A 21,681-nucleotide genomic window follows, 5' to 3' on the forward strand; every position below is an offset into this window, starting at 1 on the left:
GGCAGCTACAGCATGAAAGCAATGCTGAATATTTGCTGGAATTGCGTAAATTAGCGAAATATTGTCAGTTTGGAACGGGACTGACAGAGGCACTTCGAGACAAATTTGTGTGTGGTTTATTTAAACAGGATACACAAAAGCGACTGCTCGAGGAGAATGAGCTGACGCTTGAGAAGGCGGTCACTATGGCAGCAGCACACGAAGCCGCAGCGAGAGGCATGGCAGTAATGCAGCTACGGTCACCGGAGCTCAGTGCACACAAATTGGGTGTGAGTTCTGGCAAATGTTATCGTTGTGGAAAGACAACGCATGATCAGAACCAGTGTTGGTTTAAAAACCAAGAATGTAGAACTTGTGGTAGGCTTGGACATATAGCTAGAGTATGCAGGTCAGGGAAGAAGACCAGCAACAAGAAGTCACCGCAAGGAAAATACGCAAAGGTACACAAGGTGACCGAACAGGAGTCCGATTCAGACGCTAGCAGTAATGAACTGGCTAGCTTAAGAGTACTCAACGCTGGTAAGGGTGCAGACCTCCAGACAATTTGGGTCACTCTTCAGATAGAAGGAGTCCAAGTAAAACTGGAATTGGACACTGGATCGGCATTGACGGTCATAAATAAGAAAGATTACGGAAAGTTATTCCAACATGTTCCCCTACAGGATACGGGGATTATATTGAAAACATACACGGGGCAAAGAGTGTACCCCATCGGGAAAATAGAGGTTGCAGTGGTCCACAAGGGCGAAGACAGTCAAATAATGGACTTATATGTGATATCTGAAGGAGGTCCTCCACTACTAGGACGGGAGTGGATTAGGAAAATGAATATGGACTGGCATTTCCTACAAACAATAACGAGTGAGAACTCGGTGAAGATAGTCGGCCCAGACTCTGGAACGGATGATGGTAAGCCCAACTCAGGTGCAAAAGACAAAGTTTCAGCACAGAATTCCACTGAGCAACAACAACATAGTTTCACTGTGGATTCTGAGTCTGGCAAGTCTCCTGATGTGCCCATTTCTGAGGGACACCGGGCTCGAACTCAACTCCATTTCAAACTACAACAGCAATTAGAACAAATGCTTCGCCGTTGTGAGCAAGAGTTGAATGCAACGAAAGAGTTCTTTGATATAGAGTTGGAGAATCTGGAAAGACAACAGAAGCAGCTGATGGAGAAAATGGAGCAGGAGCACACAAAACGTCTGATGTCAGAGGAGTTAACGGTCAGCCAACTCCTGCATATGCTGAAGGACAGGACTCTGAAATGGGAAAAACTTGAACACGAACTTCAATATTCAAAGGAAAGGGGTTCGGAGCTATCAAAGGTTATTGGAAGAGCTGAGGTGGCAACACAGACTGAGATGACTGCAACAGAGCAGCCCTTGGATGCCAAAAGTACGCTGACTCACGTCAACGTAGAACAACAGACCGCTGAAACAGCTGCTCCGGTAGAGGGATTGAATAGTCCGATCAATCAATCTCCAAAAGAAGTTGAAGTAGTAAAATCTCAAATGAGGTCATTAGTAAACGACTTGCTGAAAGCCCAGAAAAAGCTGGATGAAGAGGTACGCATGAAGAAGTCTCTTCAGGAAAGATGTCTGGACTTGGAACAAAAGCTGGCTAACGCCCAGCTGGGTATGGAGGAAATAGAAGACCCTCTCGCTGGCCTAGATCAGGACGACACCGAATATTATTATGTCCTGTCCTGCCCAACTTGTAACTTCGACTCCCACCATACAGAAATCATGGAGGAGCACCGAAAGTCTACAGAACATCGGGAGAAGGTGGCTCTACTACGGAAAAAGGAGGGAGAGAAGGAGGAACTGCGCATGCAGCTGGCAGCTGACAGTGGAGCCCAGAGAGTCTCCAAGAAGCAGAAAAGGAAAAGTCGAAACAGAAGATGACCCATCTGAACCATTATTACCTCTACCAGATCACACACGTGGTCCCTCCGAACGGAGCCAATTCAGTTCGGAAGTTCAAACTGTTAAATCCATGGAAGGACTATTGAATGAGTCACTCCAGCAACGTGAACCGACTCCACCACAGAGATTGAATCTGTGAACTGTTTTCCGCAGAGACTGAATCTGTGATCTGTTTTGACATGAAGTTATCTATGTTATTCTGTTATGTAAACCTGAAGTTATATATGTATATATGTTATTACGTTATGTTAAATGGGGAGATGACTGTAAAGCTAGGAAGGGAGGAATGTTGTGTATGTAATATGTGTGCTACTTTGAACCTATGGACAGGACTGCACTACTTGTTGGGCGTAGTGATACGCAGTACCACTCCTGGCCATAGGGGTATAAATAGTACTGTGGGTACTGATCCCCCTCAGTTCCCGCCTGTGGGCATGAAGTAAAGACCTATGTATAGTCCCTACCTCCAACCAGTAAAGACCTGTTTGAGTTATACGTTTAAGTCTTTGTGTTAATTGTTCAATACAATACACATACTTAACATTTAACGTGCCACTTCAGACAAATTTGGACACCGAGCCACATAAGGAGATATTCAGACAGGTGACCAAAAGCTTGGCCAAAGAAGTAGGTTTTAAGGAGCATCTTAAAGAAGGAGAGAGAGGTGGAGAGGCAGAGAAGTTAGGACCTTAGGACCTAGGCAGCTGAAGGCATGGCCACCAATGTAGTGATGAAAATTGGAGATGCGCAAGAGGTCAAACATTTTCTTCAAATTGAAAAGGATCATATCTCTTGCCCTTTTACTGGTTAAATATTTTCAGTATCTTTAAGACTCTGGATTCAAACGTTGTTCTTTTAGATCACATATCTAATATGTGCCGGCGAGCTGGATCGAGACGCCTGTTTGGCAGCCATAGCTCGTGACTTCCATCATAATGAGGCCCGTGTTGGAGAAGAACTTCGGGTGATTGGAATGGAAAAGGTTAAACAAGGCAGATGAACTAAGAGAATCAAAGAATCATGCAGCACAGAAAGAGGCCATTTGGCCCATCGTGCCTCTCCCCTGCTCTTTCCCCATAGCCCTGCAATTTTTTTTCCCTTCAAGTATTTATCCAATTCCCTTTTGAAAGTTATTACTGAATCTGCTTACACCACCCTTCAATGCAGTGCATTCCAGATCATAACAACTCCCTGTATTGGATCCCGCAGAATTTTTAACTGCCTTATCAACTTGTTCTGCAACCTTGAAAGGTTTGTGTACATACACCGCCAGGTCTCTGTTCCTATGTACATGCACCCCCAGGTCGCTGTTCCTGTGTACAGACACCCCCAGGTCTCTGTTCCTGTGTACATACACCCCCAGGTCTCTGTTCCTGTGTACATTCACCCCCAGGTCTCTGTTCCTGTGTACATTCACCCCCAGGTCTCTGTTCCTGTGTACATGCACCCCCAGGTCACTGTTCCTGTGTACATACACTCCCAGGTCTCTGTTCCTGTGCACATACACCCCCAGGTCGCTGATTCTGTGTACATACACCCCCAGATCTCTGTTCCTGTGTACTTACACCACCAGGTCTCTGTTCCTGTGTACATACACCCCCAGGTCTCTGTTCCTGTGGACATACACCCCCAGGTCTCTGTTCCTGTGTACATTCACCCCCAGGTCTCTGTTCCTGTGTACAAACACCCCAAGGTCTCTGTTCCTGTGTACATACACACCCAGGTCTCTGTTCCTGCGTACAGACGCCCCCAGGTCTCTGTTCCTGTGTACATACACCCCCAGGTCTCTGTTCCTGTGTACATACACCCCCAGGTCTCTGTTCCTTGTACATACACTCCCAGGTCTCTGTTCCGGTGTACGTACACCCGGAGGTCTCTGTTCCTGTGTACATATAGGCAGAGGTCTCTGTTCCTGTGTACATACAGGCAGAGGTCTCTGTTCCTGTGTACATTCACCCCCAGGTCTCTGTTCCTGTGTACATTCACCCCCAGGTCTCTGTTCCTGTGTACATACACCCCCAGGTCTCTGTTCCTGTGTACATACACCCCCAGGTCTCTGTTCCTGTGTACATACACCCCCAGGTCTCTGTTCCTGTGTACATACACCCCCAGGTCTCTGTTCCTGTGTACATACACACCCAGGTCTCTGTTCCTGTGTACATTCACCCCCAAGTCACTGGTTCTGTGCACATGCATCCCCAGGTCTCTGTTCCTGTGTACATACACCCCCAGGTCTCTGTTCCTGTGTACATACACCCCCAGGTCTCTGTTCCTGTGTACATACACCCCTAGGCCTCTGTTCCTGTGTACATACACCCCCAGGTCTCTGTTCCTGTGCACATTCACCCCCAGGTCTCTGTTCCTGTGTACATACACCCCCAGGTCTCTGTTCCTGTGTACTTACACGCCCAGGTCTCTGTTCCTGTGTACATTCACCCCCAGCTCTCTGTTCCTGTGTACATACATCTAGAGGTCTCTGTTCCTGTGCACATACACCCAGAGGTCACTGTTCTTGTGTACATACACCCCCAGGTCTCTGTTCCTGTGTACATACACCCCTAGGCCTCTGTTCCTGTGTACATACACCCCCAGGTCTCTGTTCCTGTGTACATTCACCCCCAGGTCTCTGTTCCTGTGTACATACACCCCCAGGTCTCTGTTCCTGTGTACATACACACCCAGGTCTCTGTTCCTGTGTACATTCACCCCCAAGTCACTGGTCCTGTGCACATACATCCCCAGGTCTCTGTTCCTGTGTACATACACCCCCAGGTCTCTGTTCCTGTGTACATACACCCCCAGGTATCTGTTCCTGTGTACATACACCCCTAGGCCTCTGTTCCTGTGTACATACACCCCCAGGTCTCTGTTCCTGTGTACATTCACCCCCAGGTCTCTGTTCCTGTGTACATACACCCCCAGGTCTCTGTTCCTGTGTACTTACACGCCCAGGTCTCTGTTCCTGTGTACATTCACCCCCAGCTCTCTGTTCCTGTGTACATACATCGAGAGGTCTCTGTTCCTGTGCACATACACCCAGAGGTCACTGTTCTTGTGTACATACACCCCCAGGTCTCTGTTCCTGTGTACATTCATTCCCAGGTCACTGTTCCTGTGCACATACATCCCCAGGTCTCTGTTCCTGTGTACTTTCACCCCCAGGTCTCTGTTCCTGTGTACATACACCCCCACATTTCTGTTCGTGTGTACATACACCCGCAGGTCTCTGTCCCTGTGTACTTACACGCCCAGCTCTCTGTTCCTGTGTACATACACCTAGAGGTCTCTGTTCCTGTGCACATACACCCAGCGGTCACTGTTCTTGTGTACATACACCCCCAGGTCTCTGTTCCTGTGTACATTCACCCCCAGGTCACTGTTCCTGTGCACATACATCCCCAGGTATCTGTTCCTGTGTACATACATCCCCAGGTCTCTGTTCCTGTGTACATACACCCCCAGGTCTCTGTTCCTGTGTACATACACCCCCAGGTCTCTGTTCCTGTGTACATACATCTCCAGGTCACGGTTCCTGTGTACATACACACCCAGGTCTCTGTTCCTGTGTACATTCACCCCCAGGTCTCTGTTCCTGTGTACAAAAACCCCAAGGTCTCTGTTCCTGTGTACATACACCCCCAGGTCTCTGTTCCTGCGTACAGACACCCCCAGGTCTCTGTTCCTGTGTACATACACCCCCAGGTCTCTGTTCCTGTGTACATACACCCCCAGGTCTCTGTTCCTTGTACATACACTCCCAGGTCTCTGTTCCGGTGCACGTACACCCGGAGGACTCTGTTCCTGTGTACATATACGCAGAGGTCTCTGTTCCTGTGTACATACAGGCAGAGGTCTCTGTTCCTGTGTACATTCAACCCCAGGTCTCTGTTCCTGTGTACATACACCCCCAGGTCTCTGTTCCTGTGTACATACACCCCCAGGTCTCTGTTCCTGTGTACATTCACCTCCAGGTCTCTGTTCCTGTGTACATTCACCCCCAGGTCTCTGTTCCTGTGTACATACACACCCAGGTCTCTGTTCCTGTGTACATTCACCCCCAAGTCACTGTTCCTGTGCACATACATCCCCAGGTCTCTGTTCCTGTGTACATACACCCCCAGGTCTCTGTTCCTGTGTACATACACCCCCACATTTCTGTTCCTGTGTACATACATCCCCAGGTCTCTGTTCCTGTGTACATTCACCTCCAGGTCTCTGTTCCTGTGTACATTCACCCCCAGGTCTCTGTTCCTGTGTACATACACACCCAGGTCTCTGTTCCTGTGTACATTCACCCCCAAGTCACTGTTCCTGTGCACATACATCCCCAGGTCTCTGTTCCTGTGTACATACACCCCCAGGTCTCTGTTCCTGTGTACATACACCCCCACATTTCTGTTCCTGTGTACATACATCCCCAGGTCCCTGTTCCTGTGTACATACACCCCCAGGTCTCTGTTCCTGTGTACATACACCCCCAGGTCTCTGTTCCTGTGTACATACACCCCCAGGTCTCTGTTCCTGTGTACATACACCCCCAGGTCTCTGTTCCTGTGTACATACACCCCCAGGTCTCTGTTCCTGTGTACATACACCCCCAGGTCTCTGTTCCTGTGTACATACACCCCCAGGTCTCTGTTCCTGTGTACATACACCCCCTGGTCTCTGTTCCTGTGTACATACACCCCCAGGTCTCTGTTCCTGTGTACTTTCACCCCCAGGTCTCTGTTCCTGTGTACATACACCCCCACATTTCTGTTCCTGTGTACATACACCCCCAGGTCTCTGTCGCTGTGTACTTACACCCCCAGGTCTCTGTTCCTGTGTACTTACACGCCCAGGTCTCTGTTCCTGTGTACATACCCGCCCAGGTCTCTGTTCCTGTGTACATACACCTAGAGGTCTCTGTTCCGGTGTACATACACACCCAGGACTCTGTTCCTGTGTACATACACCCCCAGGTCTCTGTTCCTGTGTACATAACGCCTACCCCAGGTCTCTGTTCCTGTGTACATACACCTAGAGGTCTCTGTTCCTGTGTACACTCACCCGCACGTCACTGTTCCTATGCACATACATCCCCAGGTCTCTGTTCCTGTGTACATACACCACCAGGTCTCTGTTCCTGTGTACATACACCCCCAGGTCTCTGTTCCTGTGTACATACCCACCCCCCCCCCAGATCTCTGTTCCTGTGTACATACACCTAGAGGTCTCTGTTCCTGTGTACATATATGCCCAGGTCTCTGTTCCTGTGTACACTCACCCCCACGTCACTGTTCCTGTGCACATACATCCCCAGGTCTCTGTTCCTGTGTACATACACCACCAGTTCTCTGTTCCTGTGTACATACACCACCAGTTCTCTGTTCCTGTGTACATACATCCCAAGGTCTCTGTTCCTGTGTACACTCACCCCCACGTCACTGTTCCTGTGTACATACACCCCCAATTCTCTGTTCCTGTGTACATACACCCCCAGGTCTCTGTTCCTGTGTACATACTTCCCCAGGTCAATCTTCCTGTGTACAGACACCCCCAGGTCTCTGTTCCTGTGTACATACACCCCCAGGTCTCTGTTCCTGTGTACATCCACCCAGAGGTCTCTGTTCCTGTGTACATACACCGCCAGGTCTCTGTTCCTGTGTACAAACACCCCCAGGTCTCTGTTCCTATGTACATACACCCCCAGGTTTCTGTTCCTGTGTACATACACCTAGAGGTCTGTGTTCCGGTGTACATACACCCAGAGGTCTCTGTTCCTGTGTACATACACCAAGAGGTCACTGTTCCTGTGTACATACACATCCAGGACTCTGTTCCTGCGCACATACGTCCCCAGGTCTCTGTTCCTGTGTACATTCACCCCCAGGTCACTGTTCCTGTGCAGATACATCCCCAGGTCTCTGTTCCTGTGTATATACACCCCCAGGTCTCTGTTCCTCTGTACATACACCCAGAGGTCTCTGTTCCTGTGTACATACAACCCCAGGTCTCTGTTCCTGTGTACATACATCCCCAGGTCACTGTTCCTGTGTACATACACCACCAGGTCTCTGTTCCTGTGTACATACACCCCCAGGTCTCTGTTGCTGTGTACATACACTCCCAGGTCTCTGTTCCTGTGTACATCCACCCAGAGGTCTCTGTTCCTGTGTACATACACCGCCAGGTCTCTGTTCCTGTGTGCATACACCCAGAGGTCACTGTTCCAGAGTACATACACCCCCAGGTCTCTGTTCCTGTGTACATATACCCCCAGGTCTCTGTTCCTGTGTACATACACCCCCAGGTCTCTGCTCCTGTGTACATACACCCCCAGGTCCCTGTTCCTGTGTACATACACTCCAGGTCACTGTTCCTGTGTACATACATCCCCAGGTCCCTGTTCCTGTGTACATACACTCCAGGTCGCTGTTCCTCTGTACATTCACCCCCAGGTCTCTGTTCCTGTGTACATACACCCCCAAGTCTCTGTTCCTGTGTACATACACCCCCAGGTCTCTGTTCCTCTGTACATACACCCCCAGGTCTCTGTTCCTGTGTACATACACCCCCAGGTCTCTGTTCCTGTGTACATACACCCCCAGGTCTCTGTTCCTGTGTACATACACCCCCAGGTCTCTGTTCCTGTGTACATACACCGAGAGGTCTCTGTTCCTGTGCACATACACCCAGCGGTCACTGTTCTTGTGAACATACACCCCCAGGTCTCTGTTCCTGTGTACATTCACCCCCAGGTCACTGTTCCTGTGCACACACATCCCCAGGTCTCTGTTCCTGTGTACATACACCCTCAGGTCCCTGTTCCTGTGTACATACACCCCCAGGTCTCTTTTCCTGTGTACATGCACCCCCAGGTCTCTGTTCCTGTGTACATACATCCCCAGGTCTCTGTTCCTGTGTACATACACCCCCAGGTCTCTGTTCCTGTGTACATACACCCCCAGGTCTCTGTTCCTGTGTACATGCATCTCCAGGTCACGGTTCCTGTGTACATACACACCCAGGTCTCTGTTCCTGTGTACATTCACCCCCAGCTCTCTGTTCCTGTGTACATACACCCCCAGGGCTCTGTTCCTGTGATCACACACCCCTAGGTCTCTGTTCCTGTGTAGATACACCCTCATGTTTCTGTTCCTGTGTACATACACCCCCAGGTCTCTGTTCCTGTGTACTTACACGCCCAGGTCTCCGTTCCTGTGTACATACCCGCCCAGGTCTCTGTTTCTGTGTACATACCCCCCCAGGTTTCTGTTCCTGTGTACATACACCTAGAGGTCTCTGTTCCTGTGTACATACACGCCCAGGTCTCTGTTCCTGTGCACATACATCCCCAGGTCTCTGTTCCTGTGTACACTCACCCGCACGTCACTGTTCCTGTGCACATACATCCCCAGGTCTCTGTTCCTGTGTACATACACCACCAGGTCTCTGTTCCTGTGTACATACATCCCCAGGTCTCTGTTCCTGTGTACACTCACCCCACGTCACTGTTCCTGTGCACATACATCCCCAGGTCTCTGTTCCTGTGTACATACACCACCAGATCTCTGTTCCTGTGTACATACATCCCCAGGTCTCTGTTCCTGTGTACACTCACCCCCACGTCACTGTTCCTGTGTACATACACCCCCAATTCTCTGTTCCTGTGTACATACACCCCCAGGTCTCTGTTCCTGTGTCCATACTTCCCCAGGTCAATGTTCCTGTGTACATACACCCCCAGGTCTCTGTTCCTGTGTACATACACCCCGTCTCTGTTCCTGTGTACATCCACCCAGAGGTCTCTGTTCTTGTGTACATACACCGCCAGGTCTCTGTTCCTGTGTACAAACACCCCCAGGTCTCTGTTCCTATGTACATACACCCCCAGGTCTCTGTTCCTGTGTACATACACCTAGAGGTCTCTGTTCCGGTGTACATACACCCAGAGGTCTCTGTTCCTGTGTACATACATCAAGAGGTCAATGTTCCTGTGTACATACACATCCAGGACTCTGTTCCTGTGCACATACGTCCCCAGGTCTCTGTTCCTGTGTACATTCACCCCCAGGTCACTGTTCCTGTGCAGATACATCCCCAGGTCTCTGTTCCTGTGTATATACACCCCCAAGTCTCTGTTCCTGTGTACATACACCCCCAGGTCTCTGTTCCTGTGTACATACACCCAGAGGTCTCTGTTCCTGTGTACATACACCCCCAGGTCTCTGTTCCTGTGTACATACATCCCCAGGTCACTGTTCCTCTGTACATACACCACCAGGTCTCTGTTCCTGTGTACATACACCCCCAGGTCTCTGTTCCTGTGTACATACACCCCCAGGTCTCTGTTCCTGTGTACATCCACCCAGAGGTCTCTGTTCCTGTGTACATACACCGCCAGGTCTCTGTTCCTGTGTACATACACCCAGACGTCTCTGTTCCTGTGTGCATACACCCAGAGGTCACTGTTCCAGAGTACATACACCCCCAGGTCTCTGTTCCTGTGTACATATACCCCCAGGTCTCTGTTCCTGTGTACATACACCCCCAGGTCTCTGCTCCTGTGTACATACACCCCCAGGTCTCTGTTCCTGTGTACATACACCCAGAGGTCTCGGTTCCTGTGTACATTCATCCACAGGTCTCTGTTCCTGTGGACATTCATCCACAGGTCTCTGTTCCTGTGTACATACATCCCCAGGTCTCTGTTCCTGTGTACATACACCCCCAGGTCTCAGTTCCTGTGTATATACACCCCCAGGTCTCTGTTCCTGTGTACATACACCCCAGGTCTCTGTTCCTGTGTACATACACCCCAAGGTCTCTGCTCCTGTGTACATACTCCCCCAGGTCCCTGTTCCTGTGTACATACACTCCAGGTCACTGTTCCTGTGTACATACATCCCCAGGTCCCTGTTCCTGTGTACATACACTGCAGGTCGCTGTTCCTCTGTACATTCACCCCCAGGTCTCTGTTCCTGTGTACATACAGCCCCAGGTCGCTGTTCCTGTGCACATACACCCCCAGGTCGCTGTTCCTCTGTACATTCACCCCCAGGTCTCTGTTCCTGTGTACATTCACCCCCAGGTCTCTGTTCCTGTGTACATACACACCCAGGTCTCTGTTCCTGTGTACATTCACCCCCAAGTCACTGTTCCTGTGCACATACATCCCCAGGTCTCTGTTCCTGTGTACATACACCCCCAGGTCTCTGTTCCTGTGTACATACACCCCCACATTTCTGTTCCTGTGTACATACATCCCCAGGTCCCTGTTCCTGTGTACATACACCCCCAGGTCTCTGTTCCTGTGTACATACACCCCCAGGTCTCTGTTCCTGTGTACATACACCCCCAGGTCTCTGTTCCTGTGTACATACACTCCCAGGTCTCTGTTCCTGTGTACATACACCCCCAGGTCTCTGTTCCTGTGTACATACACCCCCAGGTCTCTGTTCCTGTGTACATACACCCCCTGGTCTCTGTTCCTGTGTACATACACACCCAGGTCTCTGTTCCTGTGTACTTTCACCCCCAGGTCTCTGTTCCTGTGTACATACACCCCCACATTTCTGTTCCTGTGTACATACACCCCCAGGTCTCTGTCACTGTGTACTTACATGCCCAGGTCTCTGTTCCTGTGTACATTCACCCCCAGCTCTCTGTTCCTGTGTACATACACCTACAGGTCTCTGTTCCTGTGATCATACACCCCTAGGTCTCTGTTCCTGTGTAGATACACCCTCATGTTTCTGTTCCTGTGTACATACACCCCCAGGTCTCTGTTTCTGTGTACATACCCCCCCAGGTCTCTGTTCCTGTGTACATACACCTAGAGGTCTCTGTTCCAGTGTACATACACACCCAGGACTCTGTTCCTGTGTACATACACCTCCAGGTCTCTGTTCCTGTGTACATAACGCCCACCCCAGGTCTCTGTTCCTGTGTACATACACCTACAGGTCTCTGTTCCTGTGTACATACACGCCCAGGTTTCTGTTCCTGTGCACATACATCCCCAGGTCTCTGTTCCTGTGTACACTCACCCGCACGTCACTGTTCCTGTGCACATACATCCCCAGGTCTCTGTTCCTGTGTACATACACCACCAGGTCTCTGTTCCTGTGTACATACACCCCCAGGTCTCTGTTCCTGTGTACATACCCACCCCCCCCCAGATCTCTGTTCCTGTGTACATACACCTAGAGGTCTCTGTTCCTGTGTACATACATGCCCAGGTCTCTGTTCCTGTGTAGACTCACCCCCACGTCACTGTTCCTGTGTACATACACCCCCAATTCTCTGTTCCTGTGTACATACACCCCCAGGTCTCTGTTCCTGTGTACATACTTCCCCAGGTCAATGTTCCTGTGTACATCCACCCAGAGGTCTCTGTTCTTGTGTACATACACCGCCAGGTCTCTGTTCCTGTGTACAAACACCCCCAGGTCTCTGTTCCTATGTACATACACCCCCAGGTCTCTGTTCCTGTGTACATACACCTAGAGGTCTGTGTTCCGGTGTACATACACCCAGAGGTCTCTGTTCCTGTGTACATACACATCCAGGACTCTGTTCCTGCGCACATACGTCCCCAGGTCTCTGTTCCTGTGTACATTCACCCCCAGGTCACTGTTCCTGTGCAGATACATCCCCAGGTCACTGTTCCTGTGCAGATACATCCCCAGGTCTCTGTTCCTGTGTATATACACCCCCAGGTCTCTGTTCCTGTGTACATACACCCAGAGGTCTCTGTTCCTGTGTACATACACCCCCAGGTCTCTGTTCCTGTGTACATACATCCCCAGGTCACTGTTCCTGTGTACATACACCACCAGGTCTCTGTTCCTGTGTACATACACCCCCAGGTCTCTGTTCCTGTGTACATACACTCCCAGGTCTCTGTTCCTGTGTACATCCACCCAGAGGTCTCTGTTCCTGTGTACATACACCGCCAGGTCTCTGTTCCTGTGTACATACACCCAGACGTCTCTGTTCCTGTGTACATACACCCAGAGGTCTCTGTTCCTGTGTACATTCATCCACAGGTCTCTGTTCCTGTGTACATACACCCCCAGGTCTCTGTTCTTGTGCACATCCACCCCCAGGTCTCTGTTCCTGTGTACATACACCCCAGGTCTCTGTTCCTGTGTACATACACCCCAAGGTCTCTGTTCCTGTGTACATACACCTCCAGGTCCCTGTTCCTGTGTACATACACTCCAGGTCACTGTTCCTGTGTACATACATCCCCAGGTCCCTGTTCCTGTGTACATACACTCCAGGTCGCTGTTCCTCTGTACATTCACCCCCAGGTCTCTGTTCCTGTGTACATACACCCCCAAGTCTCTGTTCCTGTGTACATACACCCCCAGGTCTCTGTTCCTGTGTACATACACCCCCAGGTCTCTGTTCCTCTGTACATACACCCCCAGGTCTCTGTTCCTGTGTACATACACCCCCAGGTCACTGTTCCTGTGCACATACATCCCCAGGTCTCTGTTCCTGTGTACATACACCCTCAGGTCTCTGTTCCTGTGTACATACACCCCCAGGTCTCTTTTCCTGTGTACATGCACCCCCAGGTCTCTGTTCCTGTGTACATACATCCCCAGGTCTCTGTTCCTGTGTACATACACCCCCAGGTCTCTGTTCCTGTGTACATACACCCCCAGGTCTCTGTTCCTGGGTACACGCATCTCCAGGTCACGGTTCCTGTGTACATACACACCCAGGTCTTTGTTCCTGTGTACATTCACCCCCAGGTCTCTGTTCCTGTGTACATACACCCCCAGGTCTCTGTTCCTGTGATCATACACCCCTAGGTCTCTGTTCCTGTGTAGATACACCCTCATGTTTCTGTTCCTGTGTACATACACCCCCAGGTCTCTGTTCCTGTGTACATACGCCCCCAGGTCTCTGTTCCTGTGTACATACACCCCCAGGTCTCTGTTCCTGTGTACATAACGCCCCCCCCAGGTCTCTGTTCCTGTGTACATACACCTAGAGGTCTCTGTTCCTGTGTACATACACGCCCAGGTCTCTGTTCCTGTGCACATACATCCCCAGGTCTCTGTTCCTGTGTACACTCACCCGCACGTCACTGTTCCTGTGCACATACATCCCCAGGTCTCTGTTCCTGTGTACATACACCACCAGGTCTCTGTTCCTGTGTACATACATCCCCAGGTCTCTGTTCCTGTGTACACTCACCCCCACGTCACTGTTCCTGTGCACATACATCCCCAGGTCTCTGTTCCTGTGTACATACACCACCAGATCTCTGTTCCTGTGTACATACATCCCCAGGTCTCTGTTCCTGTGTACACTCACCCCCACGTCACTGTTCCTGTGTACATACACCCCCAATTCTCTGTTCCTGTGTACATACACCCCCAGGTCTCTGTTCCTGTGTACATACTTCCCCAGGTCAATGTTCCTGTGTACATACACCCCCAGGTCTCTGTTCCTGTGTACATACACCCCGTCTCTGTTCCTGTGTACATCCACCCAGAGGTCTCTGTTCTTGTGTACATACACCGCCAGGTCTCTGTTCCTGTGTACAAACACCCCCAGGTTTCTGTTCCTATGTACATACACCCCCAGGTCTCTGTTCCTGTGTACATACACCTAGAGGTCTCTGTTCCGGTGTACATACACCCAGAGTTCTCTGTTCCTGTGTACATACACCAAGAGGTCACTGTTCCTGTGTACATACACATCCAGGTCACTGTTCCTGTGCAGATACATCCCCAGGTCTCTGTTCCTGTGTATATACACCCCCAGGTCTCTGTTCCTGTGTACATTCACCCCCAGGTCACTGTTCCTGTGCAGATACATCCCCAGGTCTCTGTTCCTGTGTATATACACCCCCAGGTCTCTGTTCCTGTGTACATACACCCCCAGGTCTCTGTTCCTGTGTACATACACCCAGAGGTCTCTGTTCCTGTGTACATACACCCCCAGGTCTCTGTTCCTGTGTACATACATCCCCAGGTCACTGTTCCTGTGTACATACACCACCAGGTCTCTGTTCCTGTGTACATACACCCCCAGGTCTCTGTTCCTGTGTACATACACCCCCAGGTCTCTGTTCCTGTGTACATCCACCCAGAGGTCTCTGTTCCTGTGTACATACACCGCCAGGTCTCTGTTCCTGTGTACATACACCCAGACGTCTCTGTTCCTGTGTGCATACACCCAGAGGTCACTGTTCCAGAGTACATACACCCCCAGGTCTCTGTTCCTGTGTACATATACCCCCAGGTCTCTGTTCCTGTGTACATACACCCCCAGGTCTCTGCTCCTGTGTACATACACCCCCAGGTCTCTGTTCCTGTGTACATACACCCAGAGGTCTCTGTTCCTGTGTACATTCATCCACAGGTCTCTGTTCCTGTGTACATACATCCCCAGGTCTCTGTTCCTGTGTACATACACCCCCAGGTCTCAGTTCCTGTGTATATTCACCCCCAGGTCTCTGTTCCTGTGTACATACACCCCAGGTCTCTGTTCCTGTGTACATACACCCCAAGGTCTCTGTTCCTGTGTACATACTCCCCCAGGTCCCTGTTCCTGTGTACATACATCCCCAGGTCCCTGTTCCTGTGTACATACATCCCCAGGTCCCTGTTCCTGTGTACATACACTGCAGGTCGCTGTTCCTCTGTACATTCACCCCCGGTCTCTGTTCCTGTGTACATACAGCCCCAGGTCGCTGTTCCTGTGCACATACACCCCCAGGTCTCTGTTCCTGTGTACATACACCCCAAGGTCTTTGTTCCTGTGTACATACATCCCCAGGTCTCTGTTCCTGTGTACATACACCCCCAGGTCTCTGTTCCTGTGTACATACACCCCCAGGTCTCGGTTCCTGTGTACATACACCCCCTGGTCTCTGTCCCTGTGTACATACACCCCCAGGTCTCTGTTACTGTGTGCGTACACCCCCAGGTCTCTGTTCCTGTGTACATACATCCCGAGGTCTCTGTTCCTGTGTACATACACCCCCAGGTCTCTGTTCCTGTGTACATACACCCAGAGGTCTCTGTTCCTGTGTACATACACCCCCAGGTCTCTGTTCCTATATACATACACCCCCAGGTCTCTGTTCCTGTGTACATTCAACCCCAGGTCTCTGTTCCTGTGTACATACACCCCCAGGTCTCTGTTCCTGTGCACATACACCCCCAGGTCTCTGTTCCAGTGTACATACACCCCCAGGTCCCTGTTGCTGTGCACATACATCCCCAGGTCACTGTTCCTGTGCACATACATCCCCAGGTCTCTGTTCCTGTGTACATACACCCCCAGGTCTCTGTTCCTGTGTACATACACCCCCAGGTCTCTGTTCCTGTGTATATACACACCCAGGTCTCTGTTCCTGTGTACATACACCCCCAGGTCTCTGTTCCTGTGTACATAAACCCAGAGGTCTCTGTTCCTGTGTACATACACCCCCAGGTCTCTGTTCCTGTGTACATACATCCCCAGGTCACTGTTCCTGTGTACATACACCACCAGGTCTCTGTTCCTGTGTACATACACCCCCAGGTCTCTGTTCCTGTGTACATACACCCCCAGGTCTCTGTTCCTGTGTACATACACCCCCAGGTCTCTGTTCCTGTGTACATACACCCCCAGGTCTCTGTTCCTGTGTACATACACCCCCAGGTCTCTGTTCCTGTGTACATACACACAGAGGTCTCTGTTCCTGTGTACATACACCCCCAGGTCTCTGTTCCTGTGTACATACACCCCCAGGTCTCTGTTCCTGTGTACATACACCCCGAGGTCTCTGTTCCTGTGTACATATACCCCCAGGTCTCTGTTCCTGTGTATACACCCCCAGGTCTCTGTTCCTGTGTACATACACCCCCAGGTCTCTGTTCCAGTGTACATACACCCCCAGGTCCCTGTTGCTGTGCACATACATCCCCAGGTCACTGTTCCTGTGCACATACATCCCCAGGTCTCTGTTCCTGTGTACATACACCCCCAGGTCTCTGTTCCTGTGTACATACACCCCCAGGTCTCTGTTCCTGTGTATATACACACCCAGGTCTCTGTTCCTGTGTACATACACCCCCAGGTCTCTGTTCCTGTGTACATAAACCCAGAGGTCTCTGTTCCTGTGTACATACACCCCCAGGTCTCTGTTCCTGTGTACATACATCCCCAGGTCACTGTTCCTGTGTACATACACCACCAGGTCTCTGTTCCTGTGTACATACACCCCCAGGTCTCTGTTCCTGTGTACATACACCCCCAGGTCTCTGTTCCTGTGTACATACACCCCCAGGTCTCTGTTCCTGTGTACATACACCCCCAGGTCTCTGTTCCTGTGTACATACACCCCCAGGTCTCTGTTCCTGTGTACATACACACAGAGGTCTCTGTTCCTGTGTACATACACCCCCAGGTCTCTGTTCCTGTGTACATACACCCCCAGGTCTCTGTTCCTGTGTACATACACCCCGAGGTCTCTGTTCCTGTGTACATATACCCCCAGGTCTCTGTTCCTGTGTATACACCCCCAGGTCTCTGTTCCTGTGTACATACACCCCCAGGTCTCTGTTCCTGTGTACATTCACCCCCAGGTCTCTGTTCCTGTGTACATACACCCCCAGGTCTCAGTTCCTGTGTATATTCACCCCCAGGTCTCTGTTCCTGTGTACATACACCCCAGGTCTCTGTTCCTGTGTACATACACCCCAAGGTCTCTGTTCCTGTGTACATACTCCCCCAGGTCCCTGTTCCTGTGTACATACATCCCCAGGTCCCTGTTCCTGTGTACATACATCCCCAGGTCCCTGTTCCTGTGTACATACACTGCAGGTCGCTGTTCCTCTGTACATTCACCCCCGGTCTCTGTTCCTGTGTACATACAGCCCCAGGTCGCTGTTCCTGTGCACATACACCCCCAGGTCTCTGTTCCTGTGTACATACACCCCAAGGTCTTTGTTCCTGTGTACATACATCCCCAGGTCTCTGTTCCTGTGTACATACACCCCCAGGTCTCTGTTCCTGTGTACATACACCCCCAGGTCTCGGTTCCTGTGTACATACACCCCCTGGTCTCTGTCCCTGTGTACATACACCCCCAGGTCTCTGTTACTGTGTGCGTACACCCCCAGGTCTCTGTTCCTGTGTACATACATCCCGAGGTCTCTGTTCCTGTGTACATACACCCCCAGGTCTCTGTTCCTGTGTACATACACCCAGAGGTCTCTGTTCCTGTGTACATACACCCCCAGGTCTCTGTTCCTATATACATACACCCCCAGGTCTCTGTTCCTGTGTACATTCAACCCCAGGTCTCTGTTCCTGTGTACATACACCCCCAGGTCTCTGTTCCTGTGCACATACACCCCCAGGTCTCTGTTCCAGTGTACATACACCCCCAGGTCCCTGTTGCTGTGCACATACATCCCCAGGTCACTGTTCCTGTGCACATACATCCCCAGGTCTCTGTTCCTGTGTACATACACCCCCAGGTCTCTGTTCCTGTGTACATACACCCCCAGGTCTCTGTTCCTGTGTATATACACACCCAGGTCTCTGTTCCTGTGTACATACACCCCCAGGTCTCTGTTCCTGTGTACATAAACCCAGAGGTCTCTGTTCCTGTGTACATACACCCCCAGGTCTCTGTTCCTGTGTACATACACCCCCAGGTCTCTGTTCCTGTGTACATACACCCCCAGGTCTCTGTTCCTGTGTACATACACCCCCAGGTCTCTGTTCCTGTGTACATACACCCCCAGGTCTCTGTTCCTGTGTACATACACACAGAGGTCTCTGTTCCTGTGTACATACACCCCCAGGTCTCTGTTCCTGTGTACATACACCCCCAGGTCTCTGTTCCTGTGTACATACACCCCGAGGTCTCTGTTCCTGTGTACATATACCCCCAGGTCTCTGTTCCTGTGTATACACCCCCAGGTCTCTGTTCCTGTGTACATACACCCCCAGGTCTCTGTTCCAGTGTACATACACCCCCAGGTCCCTGTTGCTGTGCACATACATCCCCAGGTCACTGTTCCTGTGCACATACATCCCCAGGTCTCTGTTCCTGTGTACATACACCCCCAGGTCTCTGTTCCTGTGTACATACACCCCCAGGTCTCTGTTCCTGTGTATATACACACCCAGGTCTCTGTTCCTGTGTACATACACCCCCAGGTCTCTGTTCCTGTGTACATAAACCCAGAGGTCTCTGTTCCTGTGTACATACACCCCCAGGTCTCTGTTCCTGTGTACATACATCCCCAGGTCACTGTTCCTGTGTACATACACCACCAGGTCTCTGTTCCTGTGTACATACACCCCCAGGTCTCTGTTCCTGTGTACATACACCCCCAGGTCTCTGTTCCTGTGTACATACACCCCCAGGTCTCTGTTCCTGTGTACATACACCCCCAGGTCTCTGTTCCTGTGTACATACACCCCCAGGTCTCTGTTCCTGTGTACATACACACAGAGGTCTCTGTTCCTGTGTACATACACCCCCAGGTCTCTGTTCCTGTGTACATACACCCCCAGGTCTCTGTTCCTGTGTACATACACCCCGAGGTCTCTGTTCCTGTGTACATATACCCCCAGGTCTCTGTTCCTGTGTATACACCCCCAGGTCTCTGTTCCTGTGTACATACACCCCCAGGTCTCTGTTCCTGTGTACATTCACCCCCAGGTCTCTGTTCCTGTGTACATACACCCCCAGGTCTCTGTTCCTGTGTACATACACCCCCAGGTCACTGTTCTTTTGTACATACACCCCCAGGTCGCTGTTCCTGTGTACATCCACCCCCTGGTCTCTGTTCCTGTGTACATACACCCCCAGGTCTCTGTTCCTGTGTACATACACCCAGAGGTCTCTTTTCCTGTGTACATACAACCCCAGGTCTCTGTTCCTGTGTACATACACCCCCAGGTCTCTGTTCCTGTGTACATACACGCCCAGGTCTCTGTTCCTGTGTACATGCACACCCAGGTCTCTGTTTCTGTAACTCCTTTAAAATTGTACTATTTTGTTCATACTGCCTATCCTTATTCTTCCTTCCAATATGCATCACTTCACACTTCCCTGCATTAAATTGTATCTGCCATGTGTCTGCCCAGTTCACCGGTCTCTGTCCTCCTGAAATCCGCTACTCGTCTCCTCACTGTTTACTACATTTCCAAGTTTCGTGCCATCTGGTGAAGTTTGCTAGTGTAGTACTGCCAATGGTTTGCTTCTACATAATGTAATGAAATTCATGTAAAAGCTTGGGAAACAAAGAGGAATACACCTGGTGTGACCTGCTGATCGTCATATAACTTCTCGGCCCTGGTGTGGTCTCACCAGGGCCCTCTATAATTGCAGTAAGACATCTTGGCCTGGAAATTCAGTCGCGCCCCGTTTGGGGCGCCAGCCTCACCAGGGCACTAAAAGTAGCGCCCCGGAAACAATCGCGGCTGCCCGCCGGAAATTCAGTTTGCGCGCCCCAGAGGGAAGCGCGGCACTACTGGAGGCGCCCCGCATCCCTCTTGGGGCGCTGCAGGCCTTCCTCCCCTTCTTAAAGAGGAGGGGCCTTGTGCAGCGCGATCGAGGATTGCGAGTGCCGGCAAAAGAGCCCGGCACCGAGGAGAAGTGCCGGGCTCTTGGAACGCAGTCGGCACTCCGCGGGGGGGGGGGGTGGGGGCTCAGGAGGCTGGGGACGGCAGCGCGGAGAGCAGGCGGCCAGCAAAAAAAATGGCCGCCCCGCACCTCTCCTTTAATTAGCGCTTCTACCGCCGCAGGTAGGCCCCCCTGAACCGGTCGCAAATAGCGTCCGGCGTTAAAGCAGGGGGCGCATCTAAATATCGCGATCAGGGTGTTAGCGGGGCGCTGCGCACACCGATGACGTCATCGATAGCGGCGTAGCGCTAACGGCTAGCGCCGCCATTAGCTTCCCGCTGAACTTAGCGGGAGGCGTGGCCAGTGGCTTCCGACTCACTTAGCGCCCTCTTAAGGCGCTAACGGGTGGCGCAGCCCACTGAATTTCTAGGCCCTTTACTCTTATCCTCAAATCCTCTTGTAATAAAGGCCAACATACCATTTGCTTTCCTAATTGCTTGCTGTACCTGCATGTTAACTTTCAGTGATTTCGGGAGCAAGTCGAATTTCTACCCCCGCCCCCCCTTCCCCCGTATAAAGAGAAGCCCGATATCACAGTGTGCTGCACATCCTTTTCCTTCTTGGCATTGCTGCACTGGGCAGAAGAGGCAATTCAGGCAACATGCCAGCAACCAGTGGCTTCTCACTGCTGCATCCTCCGTATTCTTCATATGTTTTTCTACAATACTTACATAAAACAGAATAAATTTGGGATATTTTTGGAAGAAGTTCATGCACGGAACAAAAGGTCAGAATTTCTTCACTGGGGCACAATACAGGGACTATCACAGCATTACAAATTTGGACTGTACCATCTATTGCGAGTCTGTTCCCTTGAGATGGAAAAGTACTGGGTAAATAAAGATAGGATTGCCACTCATACTATGCAAAGTTGAAGTTCCATGGTATAGGAAAGAAATTAGGAAATAAGCCTGCGCTTTGGGTATTGAGAATTGATGCAATTTAAAGCAGATATTGTTACAGGTGTATGGAGCCAACAGGAATCTCTTTAAATAAATAACTGCTTGCTCGGGGAGCTCCAAGCTACCCAGTGCACTTTCCATTGTGTCTACATAAACCGCACAATCTCAGTAAAGATCCGAAGGTGCTATATAATGCTGCGTTAAATGT

This window comes from Somniosus microcephalus, chromosome 9, assembly GCF_052327205.1.
Source record: "Somniosus microcephalus isolate GS21.2 chromosome 9, FLI_Smic_1.0, whole genome shotgun sequence".
Classification (NCBI taxonomy): Eukaryota; Metazoa; Chordata; class Chondrichthyes; order Squaliformes; family Somniosidae; genus Somniosus; species Somniosus microcephalus.